This window comes from Sander lucioperca, chromosome 8 (assembly GCF_008315115.2).
Source record: "Sander lucioperca isolate FBNREF2018 chromosome 8, SLUC_FBN_1.2, whole genome shotgun sequence".
NCBI lineage: Eukaryota > Metazoa > Chordata > Actinopteri > Perciformes > Percidae > Sander > Sander lucioperca.
This window is the reverse complement of record NC_050180.1, coordinates 23,812,611-23,826,217: the sequence shown is the minus strand read 5'-3', so window position 1 is coordinate 23,826,217 and position 13,607 is coordinate 23,812,611. Positions and strand designations below refer to the sequence as shown.

General features: G+C 54.4%; 1 long non-coding RNA gene across 1 annotated transcript; it reads left to right on the top strand.

Annotated features, from left to right (window-relative positions):
- Positions 1-1,712: 1,712 nt before the first annotated feature.
- LOC116067551 lies at positions 1,713-11,725 on the top strand. Its single transcript, XR_004898175.1, has 3 exons — positions 1,713-1,755; positions 2,228-2,299; positions 11,659-11,725. It is a non-coding gene; the product is annotated as an uncharacterized LOC116067551 (long non-coding RNA).
- The last annotated feature ends 1,882 nt before the right edge of the window (positions 11,726-13,607 follow it).

Below are 13,607 nucleotides of genomic sequence, written 5' to 3'. Positions count from 1 at the left end.
CGTAAGATTGTGTTGTCGGCGTCGCTATTAATTATCAAGGGGGTAAGCTTCGTTTCAAAGCTCGAATCTCCTATGGCGCCATTTTGATGCTATAAAGCGATCACCCCCCGTTAGCATTCCATTGACTGCCATTCATTTTGGCGTCACTTTGACAGCGAATAACTTTACATCTGAAGCGTTTAAAGACTTTATTTGTCCATTGTTTATTTCTAAAGAAACACGACAATGTATAAAAGGCTCCATTACCTTGTACCTCACGTTATGGCTCCGTAGCAGACGTTTTTGTAAAAATAGGCTAACGATTGTGTCATAACCACGCGACTTACTGTCGCATAGTAGAGGAATTACCGTATAGTACAGGAGAAGCTCGCAGGCAGTTTAGACTTACATTAGCTGTTTAAGTTTAATTACTAATGTTAACTAGCATTTTAGTTAGCAGTAATTAGCCTGTGTCCATGTTATCTCCTTACATATACCTACACTCTCCGTCTCTGCAAGATTGGGAATGATTGAGATTTCTCTTGGCACAGCTACCAGAAGACTTCCAACTTTCAGACACGTTGCTCACGTCACATTTACGTCGTTTCTCTCAGTTGGAGGCTGCGCAGTAACGCTCAGCGCTCACCGGAAAAGTGCTTCTAAAGGCCTTCACTGGTCTCCGTCCAGAGACACGGGATCTGTTGGTCCATTCTTATATACTGTCTATGTTAATTATCGCCAAAGCAGGTCGTATTTCCTTATTGCCACGCAGTTTGAGCTAATTTTGACTGCCGTGTATGGGGTGCCGTTTGTAAAGCAGCTCACGCTGAAAATAACAGCAACATTTTGTCACATTTAGCTTCAAACAATGTTTAAAAAACTGGGATGAATTTTTGACGGTCACTTTTTAGCACATTTACAACAATATTTGTCAACTTAGAGATATTTTAAATCGTTAAATCTAAATATTAAATGTTACACCTAAATGTTAAATGTTAAATCTAAATGCTAAATCTAAATGTTAAATCTAAATGTTAAATCTAAATCTAAATGCTAAATCTAAATCTAAATGTTAAATCTAAATGTTAAATCTAAATCTAAATCTAAATCTAAATGTTAAATCTAAATGATAAATCTAAATCTAAATCTAAATGTTAAATCTAAATATTAAATCTAAATCTAAATCTAAATGTTAAATCTAAATATTGAATCTAAATCTAAATCTAAATGTTAAATCTAAATCTAAATGTTTCAGGTGAAACTAAATATTTAACTAATATGCAAATTCAAAATGCCGGTAACCAGAAGTGCCAAAATAAAAGCTTGAGGAGGTCAGTGTGTGTTTGTAGTGTCAAATAACGAATAAAAACCATCTCATCTGGGGAAATGGACTCTCGGACATGGATTATCGTGATAATAACTACCTAAAATAATAAACACGTTTGGGGAAACTGTACTTGAAGAGTAGGCTACTTTGAGTTTTTTTTGAGTCACTTTTATGAAGGGTGCGGGAATTATGACCTGTAGCCATAATAGCCAGCCACGAGGGGGCTCACTTTGATTGATCTGTCATGTTCGCTTGCATGTTGGCCAACAAGAGCCTTTCCCCGCCCGCCCCTGACCAGGTACGGTACTGTTGGTCAAGGTCACTCTGCGAAAACGTCCAACGAATCGGCGTTAGCCGAGAACATCGGCAGAGCCGTCTTGGCGGCTATACAACATTTTTTAACAGCGACAGCAACCGCCTCAGGGCCACCACAGCCACAGGCCACCTCGGTAAGTATGTTTTCCAAATCATGTAGCATTGGATTATGTGAAGATGTTCTGAGCAGCAAAGCATGAATTATATAATTTAGCGTTACAGCTAACGGAGGCTACTTGTCACCCCTCAGGCCCACAAATGACACTGTAAATTGTTATTTGGAAAAAAATGGAAATATGCCTCTTTCCTCAGTCAGACATCTCACCTTGGCTTACCTGCTGGCCTTTACTCACAAGATAAAACCGTTCTCTGCTTGGCTAGAGAGAGAGTAATGCTGATGGAGGACAGAGGCAATCACAATGATAAAGACATTTAATTTAATGTGAATAAGGTACCAGAGTCAGAGTGCATACTGTAAAAAAGCATAAAATGTATCTCTCTTTGGTTCCTTTGCCAATCTCAACCCTGGTTTTTGACTGCTGGGCATATAAACATTAAAAACACATGAAATATAATGTTGCTAATATTTAGCTAATGTCTCTTCAGGCTCCCACCACCTACAATAACACACCGGGGCCAGCCACACCCACCACCTCCACTGGGACATCATACCGCTCGGTATACTTTCATACTCATGTAACCTAGCTGGCTGTTTGTTGGTTTTTTAATTTGTGTGGTGTAATGTTTCGGCATTAGTTCCAATCATGGTGGCATATTTTACACAACACCAGTGTTTTGATTTAATAAATTATTGACAAAAAAAGGTTAATGAACCACCTGGTAATCGATCAATCGTATAGAGACCCCATGATGGGTTGATGATACTATCAGTTAGTTGGTTTGCATCTACATTTTGCATTCACAATGAACTAAAAACGTATTGCGAGGGAGCTGACTGGGGATAGGATGGCGAGGGAGCTGGCTGGGGATAGGATGGCGAGGGAGCTGGCGAGGGAGCTGGCTGGGGATAGGATGGCGAGGGAGCTGTCTGGGGATAGGATGGCGAGGGAGCTGGCTGGGGATAGGATGGCGAGGGAGCTGGCTGGGGATAGGATGGCGAGGGAGCTATAGGATGGCGAGGGAGCTAGCTGGGGATAGGATGGCGAGGGAGCTGGCTGGGGATAGGATGGCGAGGGAGCTGGCTGGGGATAGGATGGCGAGGGAGCTGGCTGGGGATAGGATGGCGAGGAGTTGGCTGGGGATAGGATGGCGAGGGAGCTGGCTGGGGATAGGATGGCGAGGGAGCTGGCAGGGGATAGGATGGCGAGGGAGCTGGCTGGGGATAGGATGGCGAGGAGTTGGCTGGGGATAGGATAGCGAGGGAGCTGGCTGGGGATAGGATGGCGAGGGAGCTGGCAGGGGATAGGATGGCGAGGGAGCTATAAGATGTTGAGGGAGCTATCCCCAAGGAGCTGGCTGGCGATAGGATGGCGAGGGAGCTATAGGATGGCGGGGGAGCGATCCCCAAGGAGCTGGCTGGGGATAGGATGGCGAGGGAGTTGACTGGGGATAGGATGGCGAGGGAGCTGGCTGGGGATAGGATGGCGAGGGAGCTGGCTGGGGATAGGATGGCGAGGGAGCTGGCTGGGGATAGGATGGCGAGGGAGCTATAGGATGGCGAGGGAGCTATCTGGGGCTAGGATGGCGAGGGAGCTATAGGATGGCGAGGGAACTGGCTGGGGATAGGATGGCGAGGGAGCTATAGGATGGCGAGGGAGCTAGGATGGCGAGGGAGCTAGCTGGGGATAGGATGGCGAGGAGTTGGCTGGGGATAGGATGGCGACGGAGCTGGCTGGGGATAGGATGGCGAGGGAGCTGGCAGGGGATAGGATGGTGAGGGAGCTATAAGATGTTGAGGGAGCTATCCCCAAGGAGCTGGCTGGCGATAGGATGGCGAGGGAGCTATAGGATGGCGGGGGAGCGATCCCCAAGGAGCTGGCTGGGGATAGGATGGCGAGGGAGTTGACTGGGGATAGGATGGCGAGGGAGCTGGCTGGGGATAGGATGGCGAGGGAGCTGGCTGGGGATAGGATGGCGAGGGAGCTATAGGATGGCGAGGGAGCTATCTGGGGCTAGGATGGCGAGGGAGCTATAGGATGGCGAGGGAACTGGCTGGGGATAGGATGGCGAGGGAGCTATAGGATGGCGAGGGAGCTAGCTGGGGATAGGATGGCAAGGGTGCTGGCTGGGGATAGGATGGCGAGGGAGCTGGCTGGGGATAGGATGGCGAGGGAGCTGGCTGGGGATAGGATGGCGAGGGAGCTGGCTGGGGATAGGATGGCGAGGGAGCTATAGGATGGCGAGGGAGCTGGCTGGGGATAGGATGGCGAGGGAGCTATAGGATGGCAAGGGAGCTGGCTGGGGATAGGATGGCGAGGGAGCTGGCTGGGGATAGGATGGCGAGGGAGCTGGCTGGGGATAGGATGGCGAGGAGTTGGCTGGGGATAGGATGGCGAGGGAGCTGGCTGGGGCTAGGATGGCGAGGGAGCTGGCTGGGGATAGGATGGCGAGGAGTTGGCTGGGGATAGGATGGCGAGGGAGCTGGCTGGGGATAGGATGGCGAGGGAGCTGGCAGGGGATAGGATGGCGAGGGAGCTATAGGATGGCGGGGGAGCGATCCCCAAGGAGCTGGCTGGGGATAGGATGGCGAGGGAGTGACTGGGGATAGGATGGCGAGGGAGCTGGCTGGGGATAGGATGGCGAGGGAGCTGGCTGGGGATAGGATGGCGAGGGAGCTGGCTGGGGATAGGATGGCGAGGGAGCTATAGGATGGCGAGGGAGCTATCTGGGGCTAGGATGGCGAGGGAGCTATAGGATGGCGAGGGAGCTGGCTGGGGATAGGATGGCGAGGGAGCTGGCAGGGGATAGGATGGCGAGTGAGCTATAAGATGTTGAGGGAGCTATCCCCAAGGAGCTGGCTGGCGATAGGATGGCGAGGGAGCTATAGGATGGCGGGGGAGCGATCCCCAAGGAGCTGGCTGGGGATAGGATGGCGAGGGAGTTGACTGGGGATAGGATGGCGAGGGAGCTGGCTGGGGATAGGTGGTGAGGGAGCTATAGGATGGCGAGGGAGCTGGCTGGGGAAAGGATGGCGAGGGAGTTGGCTGGGGATAGGATGGCGAGGGAGCTGGCTGGGGATAGGATGGCGAGGAGTTGGCTGGGGATAGGATGGCGAGGGAGCTGGCTGGGGATAGGATGGCGAGGGAGCTATAGGATGGCGAGGGAGCTAGCTGGGGATAGGATGGCGAGGAAGTTGGCTGGGGATAGGATGGCGACGGAGCTGGCTGGGGATAGGATGGCGAGGGAGCTGGCTGGGGATAGGATGGCGAGGGAGCTGGCTGGGGATAGGATGGCGAGGGAGCTATAGGATGGCGAGGGAGCTAGCTGGGGATAGGATGGCGAGGAAGTTGGCTGGGGATAGGATGGCGACGGAGCTGGCTGGGGATAGGATGGCGAGGGTGCTATAAGATGTCGAGGGAGCTATCCCCAAGGAGCTGGCTGGCGATAGGATGGCGAGGGAGCTATAGAATGGCGGGGGAGCGATCCCCAAGGAGCTGGCTGGGGATAGGATGGCGAGGGAGTTGACTGGGGATAGGATGGCGAGGGAGCTGGCTGGGGATAGGATGGTGAGGGAGCTGGCTGGGGATAGGATGGCGAGGGAGCTGGCTGGGGATAGGATGGCGAGGGAGCTATAGGATGGCGAGGGAGCTACTGGGGATAGATGGCGAGGGAGCTGGCTGGGGATTATGGCAGGGAGCTATAGGATGGCGATGGAGCTAGCTGGGGATAGGATGGCGAGGAAGTTGGCTGGGGATAGGATGGCGAGGGAGCTGGCTGGGGATAGGACGGCGAGGTAGCTATAGGATGGCGAGGGAGCTATAGGATGGCGAGGGAGCTAGCTGGGGATAGGATGGCGAGGAAGTTGGCTGGGGATAGGATGGCGAGGGAGCTGGCTGGGGATAGGATGGCGAGGGAGCTATAGGATGGCGAGGGAGCTAGCTGGGGATAGGATGGCGAGGAAGTTGGCTTGGGATAGGATGGCGAGGGAGCTGGCTGGGGATAGGATGGCGAGGGAGCTGGCTGGGGATAGGATGGCGAGGGAGCTATAGGATGGCGAGGGAGCTATCTGGGGCTAGGATGGCGAGGGAGCTATAGGATGGCGAGGGAACTGGCTGGGGATAGGATGGCGAGGGAGCTATAGGATGGCGAGGGAGCTATAGGATGGCGAGGGAGCTAGCTGGGGATAGGATGGCGAGGAGTTGGCTGGGGATAGGATGGCGACGGAGCTGGCTGGGGATAGGATGGCGAGGGAGCTGGCAGGGGATAGGATGGTGAGGGAGCTATAAGATGTTGAGGGAGCTATCCCCAAGGAGCTGGCTGGCGATAGGATGGCGAGGGAGCTATAGGATGGCGGGGGAGCGATCCCCAAGGAGCTGGCTGGGGATAGGATGGCGAGGGAGTTGACTGGGGATAGGATGGCGAGGGAGCTGGCTGGGGATAGGATGGCGAGGGAGCTGGCTGGGGATAGGATGGCGAGGGAGCTATAGGATGGCGAGGGAGCTATCTGGGGCTAGGATGGCGAGGGAGCTATAGGATGGCGAGGGAACTGGCTGGGGATAGGATGGCGAGGGAGCTATAGGATGGCGAGGGAGCTAGCTGGGGATAGGATGGCAAGGGTGCTGGCTGGGGATAGGATGGCGAGGGAGCTATAGGATGGCGAGGGAACTGGCTGGGGATAGGATGGCGAGGGAGCTATAGGATGGCGAGGGAGCTAGCTGGGGATAGGATGGCAAGGGTGCTGGCTGGGGATAGGATGGCGAGGGAGCTGGCTGGGGATAGGATGGCGAGGGAGCTGGCTGGGGATAGGATGGCGAGGGAGCTGGCTGGGGATAGGATGGCGAGGGAGCTATAGGATGGCGAGGGAGCTGGCTGGGGATAGGATGGCGAGGGAGCTATAGGATGGCAAGGGAGCTGGCTGGGGATAGGATGGCGAGGGAGCTGGCTGGGGATAGGATGGCGAGGAGTTGGCTGGGGATAGGATGGCGAGGGAGCTGGCTGGGGCTAGGATGGCGAGGGAGCTGGCTGGGGATAGGATGGCGAGGAGTTGGCTGGGGATAGGATGGCGAGGGAGCTGGCTGGGGATAGGATGGCGAGGGAGCTGGCAGGGGATAGGATGGCGAGGGAGCTATAGGATGGCGGGGGAGCGATCCCCAAGGAGCTGGCTGGGGATAGGATGGCGAGGGAGTTGACTGGGGATAGGATGGCGAGGGAGCTGGCTGGGGATAGGATGGCGAGGGAGCTGGCTGGGGATAGGATGGCGAGGGAGCTGGCTGGGGATAGGATGGCGAGGGAGCTATAGGATGGCGAGGGAGCTATCTGGGGCTAGGATGGCGAGGGAGCTATAGGATGGCGAGGGAGCTGGCTGGGGATAGGATGGCGAGGGAGCTGGCAGGGGATAGGATGGCGAGTGAGCTATAAGATGTTGAGGGAGCTATCCCCAAGGAGCTGGCTGGCGATAGGATGGCGAGGGAGCTATAGGATGGCGGGGGAGCGATCCCCAAGGAGCTGGCTGGGGATAGGATGGCGAGGGAGTTGACTGGGGATAGGATGGCGAGGGAGCTGGCTGGGGATAGGTTGGTGAGGGAGCTATAGGATGGCGAGGGAGCTGGCTGGGGAAAGGATGGCGAGGGAGTTGGCTGGGGATAGGATGGCGAGGGAGCTGGCTGGGGATAGGATGGCGAGGAAGTTGGCTGGGGATAGGATGGCGAGGGAGCTGGCTGGGGATAGGATGGCGAGGGAGCTATAGGATGGCGAGGGAGCTAGCTGGGGATAGGATGGCGAGGAAGTTGGCTGGGGATAGGATGGCGACGGAGCTGGCTGGGGATAGGATGGCGAGGGAGCTGGCTGGGGATAGGATGGCGAGGGAGCTATAGGATGGCGAGGGAGCTAGCTGGGGATAGGATGGCGAGGAAGTTGGCTGGGGATAGGATGGCGACGGAGCTGGCTGGGGATAGGATGGCGAGGGTGCTATAAGATGTCGAGGGAGCTATCCCCAAGGAGCTGGCTGGCGATAGGATGGCGAGGGAGCTATAGAATGGCGGGGGAGCGATCCCCAAGGAGCTGGCTGGGGATAGGATGCCGAGGGAGTTGACTGGGGATAGGATGGCGAGGGAGCTGGCTGGGGATAGGATGGTGAGGGAGCTGGCTGGGGATAGGATGGCGAGGGAGCTGGCTGGGGATAGGATGGCGAGGGAGCTATAGGATGGCGAGGGAGCTACCTGGGGATAGAATGGCGAGGGAGCTGGCTGGGGATTAATTGGCAAGGGAGCTATAGGATGGCGATGGAGCTAGCTGGGGATAGGATGGCGAGGAAGTTGGCTGGGGATAGGATGGCGAGGGAGCTGGCTGGGGATAGGACGGCGAGGTAGCTATAGGATGGCGAGGGAGCTATAGGATGGCGAGGGAGCTAGCTGGGGATAGGATGGCGAGGAAGTTGGCTGGGGATAGGATGGCGAGGGAGCTGGCTGGGGATAGGATGGCGAGGGAGCTATAGGATGGCGAGGGAGCTAGCTGGGGATAGGATGGCGAGGAAGTTGGCTTGGGATAGGATGGCGAGGGAGCTGGCTGGGGATAGGATGGCGAGGGAGCTATAGGATGGCGAGGGAGCTATAAGATGTCGAGGGAGCTATCCCCAAGGAGCTTGCTGGGGATAGGATGGCGAGGGAGTTGACTGGGGATAGGATGGCGAGGGAGCTATAGGATGGCGAGGGAGCTAGCTGGGGATAGAATGGCGAGGGAGCTGGCTGGGGATAGGATGGTGAGGGAGCTATAGGATGGCGAGGGAGCTATAGGATGGCGAGGGGGCCAGCTGGGGGTAGGTTGGCGAGGGAGTTGGCTGGGGATAGGATGGCGACGGAGCTGGCTGGGGATAGGATGGCGAGGGAGCTGGCTGGGGATAGGATGGCGATGGAGCTGGCTGGGGATAGGATGGCGAGGGAGCTGGCTGGGGATAGGATGGCGAGGGAGCTATAGGATGGCGAGGGAGCTAGCTTCGGATAGGATGGCGAGGGAGCTATAGGATGGCGAGGGAGCTAGCTGGGGATAGGATGGCAAGGATGCTGGCTGGGGATAGGATGGCGAGGGAGTTGGCTGGGGATAGGATGGCGAGGGAGCTGGCTGGGGATAGGATGGCGAGGGAGCTATAGGATGGCGAGGGAGCTGGTTGGGGATAGGATGGCGAGGGAGCTGGCTGGTGATAGGATGGTGAGGAGTTGGCTGGGGATAGGATGGCGAGGGAGCTGGCTGGGGATAGGATGGCGAGGGATCTGGCAGGGGATAGGATGGCGAGGGAGCTATAAGATGTCGAGGGAGCTATCCCCAAGGAGCTGGCTGGGGATAGGATGGTGAGGGAGTTGACTGGGGATAGGATGGCGAGGGAGCTGGCTGGGGATAGGATGGCGAGGGAGCTATAGGATTGCGAGGGAGCTAGCTGGGGATAGTTTGGCAAGGGTGCTGGCTGGGGATAGGATGGCGAGGGAGCTATAGGATGGCGAGGGAGCTAGCTGGGGATAGGATGGCGAGGGAGCTGGCTGGGGATAGGATGGCGAGGGAGCTGGCTGGGGATAGATTGGCGAGGGAGTTGGCTGGGGATAGGATGGCGAGGGAGCTGGCTGGGGATAGGATGGCGAGGGAGCTTGCTGGGGATAGGATGGTGAGGGAGCTATAGGATGGCGAGGGAGCTGGCTGGGGATAGGATGGCGAGGGAGCTGGCTGGGGATAGGATGGCGAGGGAGCTATAGGATGGCGAGGGAGCTGGCTGTGGATAGGATGTCGAGGGAGATATAGTATGGCGAGGGAGCTGGCTGGGGATAGGATTGCGAGGGAGCTATAGTATGGCGAGGGAGCTATAGGATGGCGAGGGAGCTATAGGATGGCGAGGGAGCTAGCTGGAGATAGGATGGCAAGGGAGCTGACTGCGGATAGGATGGCGAGGGAGTTGGCTCGGGATAGGATGGCGAGGGAGCTAGCTGGGGATAGGATGGCGAGGGATCTATAGGATGGTGAGGGAGCTAGCTGGGGATAGGATGGCGAGGGAGCTGTCTGGGGATAGGATGGCGAGGGAGTTATAGGATGGCGAGTGAGCTAGCTGGGGATAGGATGGCGAGGGAGCTGACTGGGGATAGGATGGCGAGGGAGTTGGCTGGGGATAGGATGGTGAGGGAGCTGGCTGGGGATAGGTTGGCGAGGGAGCTGGCTGGGGATAGTATGGTGAGGGAGGTATAGGATGGCGAGGGAGCTGACTGGGGATAGGATGGCAAGGGAGTTGGCTGGGGATAGGATGGCGAGGGAGCTGGCTGGGGATACAATGGCGAGGGAGCTGGCTGGGGATAGGATGGCGAGGGAGCTATAGGATGGCGAGGGAGCTAGCTGGGGATAGGATGGCGAGGGAGTTGGCTGGGGATAGGATGGCGAGGGAGCTGGCTGGGGATAGGATGGCAAGGGAGCTGGCTGGGGATAGGATGGCGAGGGAGCTGGCTTGGTATAGGATGGCGAGGGAGCTATAGGATGGCGAGGGAGCTAGCTGGGGATAGGATGGCGAGGGAGCTGTCTGGGGATAGGATGACGAGGGAGCTATAGGATGGCGAGGGAGCTTGCTGGGGATAGGATGGCGAGGGAGCTACAGGATGGCAAGGGAATTAGCTGGGGATAGGATGGCGAGGGAGCTATAGGATGGCGAGGGAGCTAGCTGGGGATAGGATGGCGAGGGAGCTGGCTGGGGATAGGATGGCGAGGGAGCTATAGGATGGCGAGGGAGCTCGCTGGGGATAGGATGGCGAGGGAGCTGGCTGGGGATAGGATGGCGAGGGAGCTTGCTGGGGATAGGATGGCGAGTGAGCTGGCTGGGGATAGGTTGGCGAGGGAGCTGGCTGGGGATAGTATGGTGAGGGAGCTATAGGATGGTGAGGGAGCTAGATGGGGATAGGATGGCGAGGGAGCTGGCTGGGGATAGAATGGCGAGGGAGGTATAGGATGGCGAGGGAGCTGACTGGGGATAGGATGGCAAGGGAGTTGGCTGGGGATAGGATAGCGAGGGAGCTGGCTGGGGATACAATGGCGAGGGAGCTGGCTGGGGATAGGATGGCGAGGGAGCTATAGGATGGCGAGGGAGCTAGCTGGGGATAGGATGGCGAGGGAGTTGGCTGCGGATAGGATGGTGAGGGAGCTGGCTGGGGATAGGATGGCGAGGGAGCTGGCTGGGGATAGGATGGCGAGGGAGCTGGCTGGGGATAGGTTGGTGAGGGAGCTATAGGATGGCGAGGGAGCTGGCTGGGGATAGGATGGCGAGGGAGTTGGCTGGGGATAGGATGGCGAGGGAGCTGGCTGGGGATAGGATGGCAAGGGAGCTGGCTGGGGATAGGATGGCGAGGGAGCTGGCTTGGTATAGGATGGCGAGGGAGCTAAAGGATGGCGAGGGAGCTAGCTGGGGATAGGATGGCGAGGGAGCTGTCTGGGGATAGGATGACGAGGGAGCTATAGGATGGCGAGGGAGCTTGCTGGGGATAGGATGGCGAGGGAGCTACAGGATGGCAAGGGAGCTAGCTGGGGATAGGATGGCGAGGGAGCTATAGGATGGCGAGGGAGCTAGCTGGGGATAGGATGGCGAGGGAGCTGGCTGGGGATAGGATGGCGAGGGAGCTATAGGATGGCGAGGGAGCTCCCTGGGGATAGGATGGCGAGGGAGCTGGCTGGGGATAGGATGGCGAGGGAGCTTGCTGGGGATAGGATGGCGAGTGAGCTGGCTGGGGATAGGATGGCGAGGGAGCTGGCTGGGGATAGGATGGCGAGGGAGCTGGCTGGGGATAGGATGCCGAGGGAGCTGGCTGGGGATAGGTTGGCGAGGGAGCTACAGGATGGCGAGGGAGCTAGCTGTGGAATGCACTGTAATGCACAGGTGTCTGTGTTTTCATTGATTTCAGGTTCCCTTTCCATCAGTTCATCAAAGGCCTGCTACACACTCACGTTTTGTCAGAAAAAACAAAGCCAGAAAAAACCCAGAAAAAAACACTATACAAGAGATGTTGTGTGCTTGCCTTTTTCGTCAGCATCAACATTCCGCATTCCAAGGGGAGACTCAAGAGCAAGTTTGGCACGAGATGGCCTTATTGGGATGATTTCCTTTACATCTGACTGGTCTGAAGCACAACTTAAAGAAGAAATGACCGCCATTTTCAGAAGAACGTTTGCATTGTCTATGGGCCAGTCATTCCCATTCGAGTATTTGAGTACAGTCAAGGGATGCAAAAGACTAATGAAACCAAACGTCTCGAGCAGTTTTCTGTGGGGTGGAAAAGAAGTTGCCTCGATTAGTTCAGCCATTTGTCTCTATATAATGGCATTAATACGCAAACCTGTACAGGTAAACAGTTTATATGACAGTACAGAGTTTCAGTTATGGGCAACTTTCAATGTATTAGAAGTAAAAATACGTATGTTGCTTATTCTGCTTCTTTACATAAATAACATATCCTTTTTTTAGATTAACTTAGTGTTAAATACTTCTGCATTGCCACTAGCTTGATGTATTATATATCACACATAACATACTTTTTTCTCCAGGAGGAACCTGAGGAACTCTCCGATAGTGACTTTGAAAGTCCTATGGGCTGGAGAAGGAGAGGTGGGTGTGAGAATTTGAAATGTTGTTTCGCAACAGGTTGTAGGCACAGTCAACAGTTATTTTCTCACAGCAATGGGTTTATCATTTATTTATAACATTTTTTATCTGTTCTAATTCTGCTCATCCCAAAATTCAGATATGGGTAATTAATTAAAAATGTTAAGTACTTTGTTTCCAATTACTGATATATATTTTCCCTTCTTTTGTCCATAACATGTCATTTAGTTCATACAGTGTCACCTCCCACAAGTGAAAGTGAGCTCATCAGTCAAGGGAGTGAAAATTACAGACTGCAAGAAAGTCCATCGCGTCAAAGAAGAAGTAGGTTAAAGCACTTGTTTATATTATGTTTTCTATGGGCTGTATGGTAACTCGGTTCAAACCCCGGTCCAGCCCTGGTCCTTTCTGTGTGGAGTTTGCATGTTCTCCCGTGTTTGTGTGGGTTTCCTGCACCATCAAAAACGGGTACATTTAGGTTAATTATCCAGTCAGTGCCCTTGACCAAGGCACTGGCTCAGAATCTGGAGTTGGTTTACAGGCGCTGTGCTATGGTTGCCCCTGCTCCTGGGATGGGTTAAATGCAGAGGACAAGTTTCACTGTACTAAATTGTATGTGTGATTAATAAAGTATACCCTTGTCCTTGACAACTCAGTAATTACTGCTTTATTTACTGCAAAAGTTGAGTTCACACTTTAGGATTGTAGCCCTGATTTTCCACTTGCTGAGAGCAATCAATGAACTTTAACCAAATGTAATGTAATGTGTGATTTCCCCCCCCCCAGTCATGAAGTGTGCAAACCACAACACTCCTGAGTACAAGACAGGCGTGTAGTGTGAACAGTACAGTGATCTTAAGACTTTGAAAGTCCTGTAGTGTGACCAAAGCTTAACAAAAGCCAACCTGACAGAATTTAAGCACCAGTTCTTTTATTTTAATTTTTTTTTGTCAGCCTCAAATGGATCACTGTAAGCAACCTGTAAACTGTATTTGGATTGGATGTCTTGATTCATCTACCTAAAAGTCATTATAAGAGGTGTAGACTGAGCTTAGTAGCACAATTCAGTCATTTGTACTGAAAGGGAGAGGCAACTCTCAAACCTAGCTCATGTCATTCATTTTTGCTTCACCCTAAATCCTTAAAGGCTGCCTTTTAATTTTTTTTAAAGGAAAAACACTCAAAGATGGAATTAGGGTTAAGTTGCACTTAGATAAAATGAGATTAACATCATCACAAAAATATTTCCCT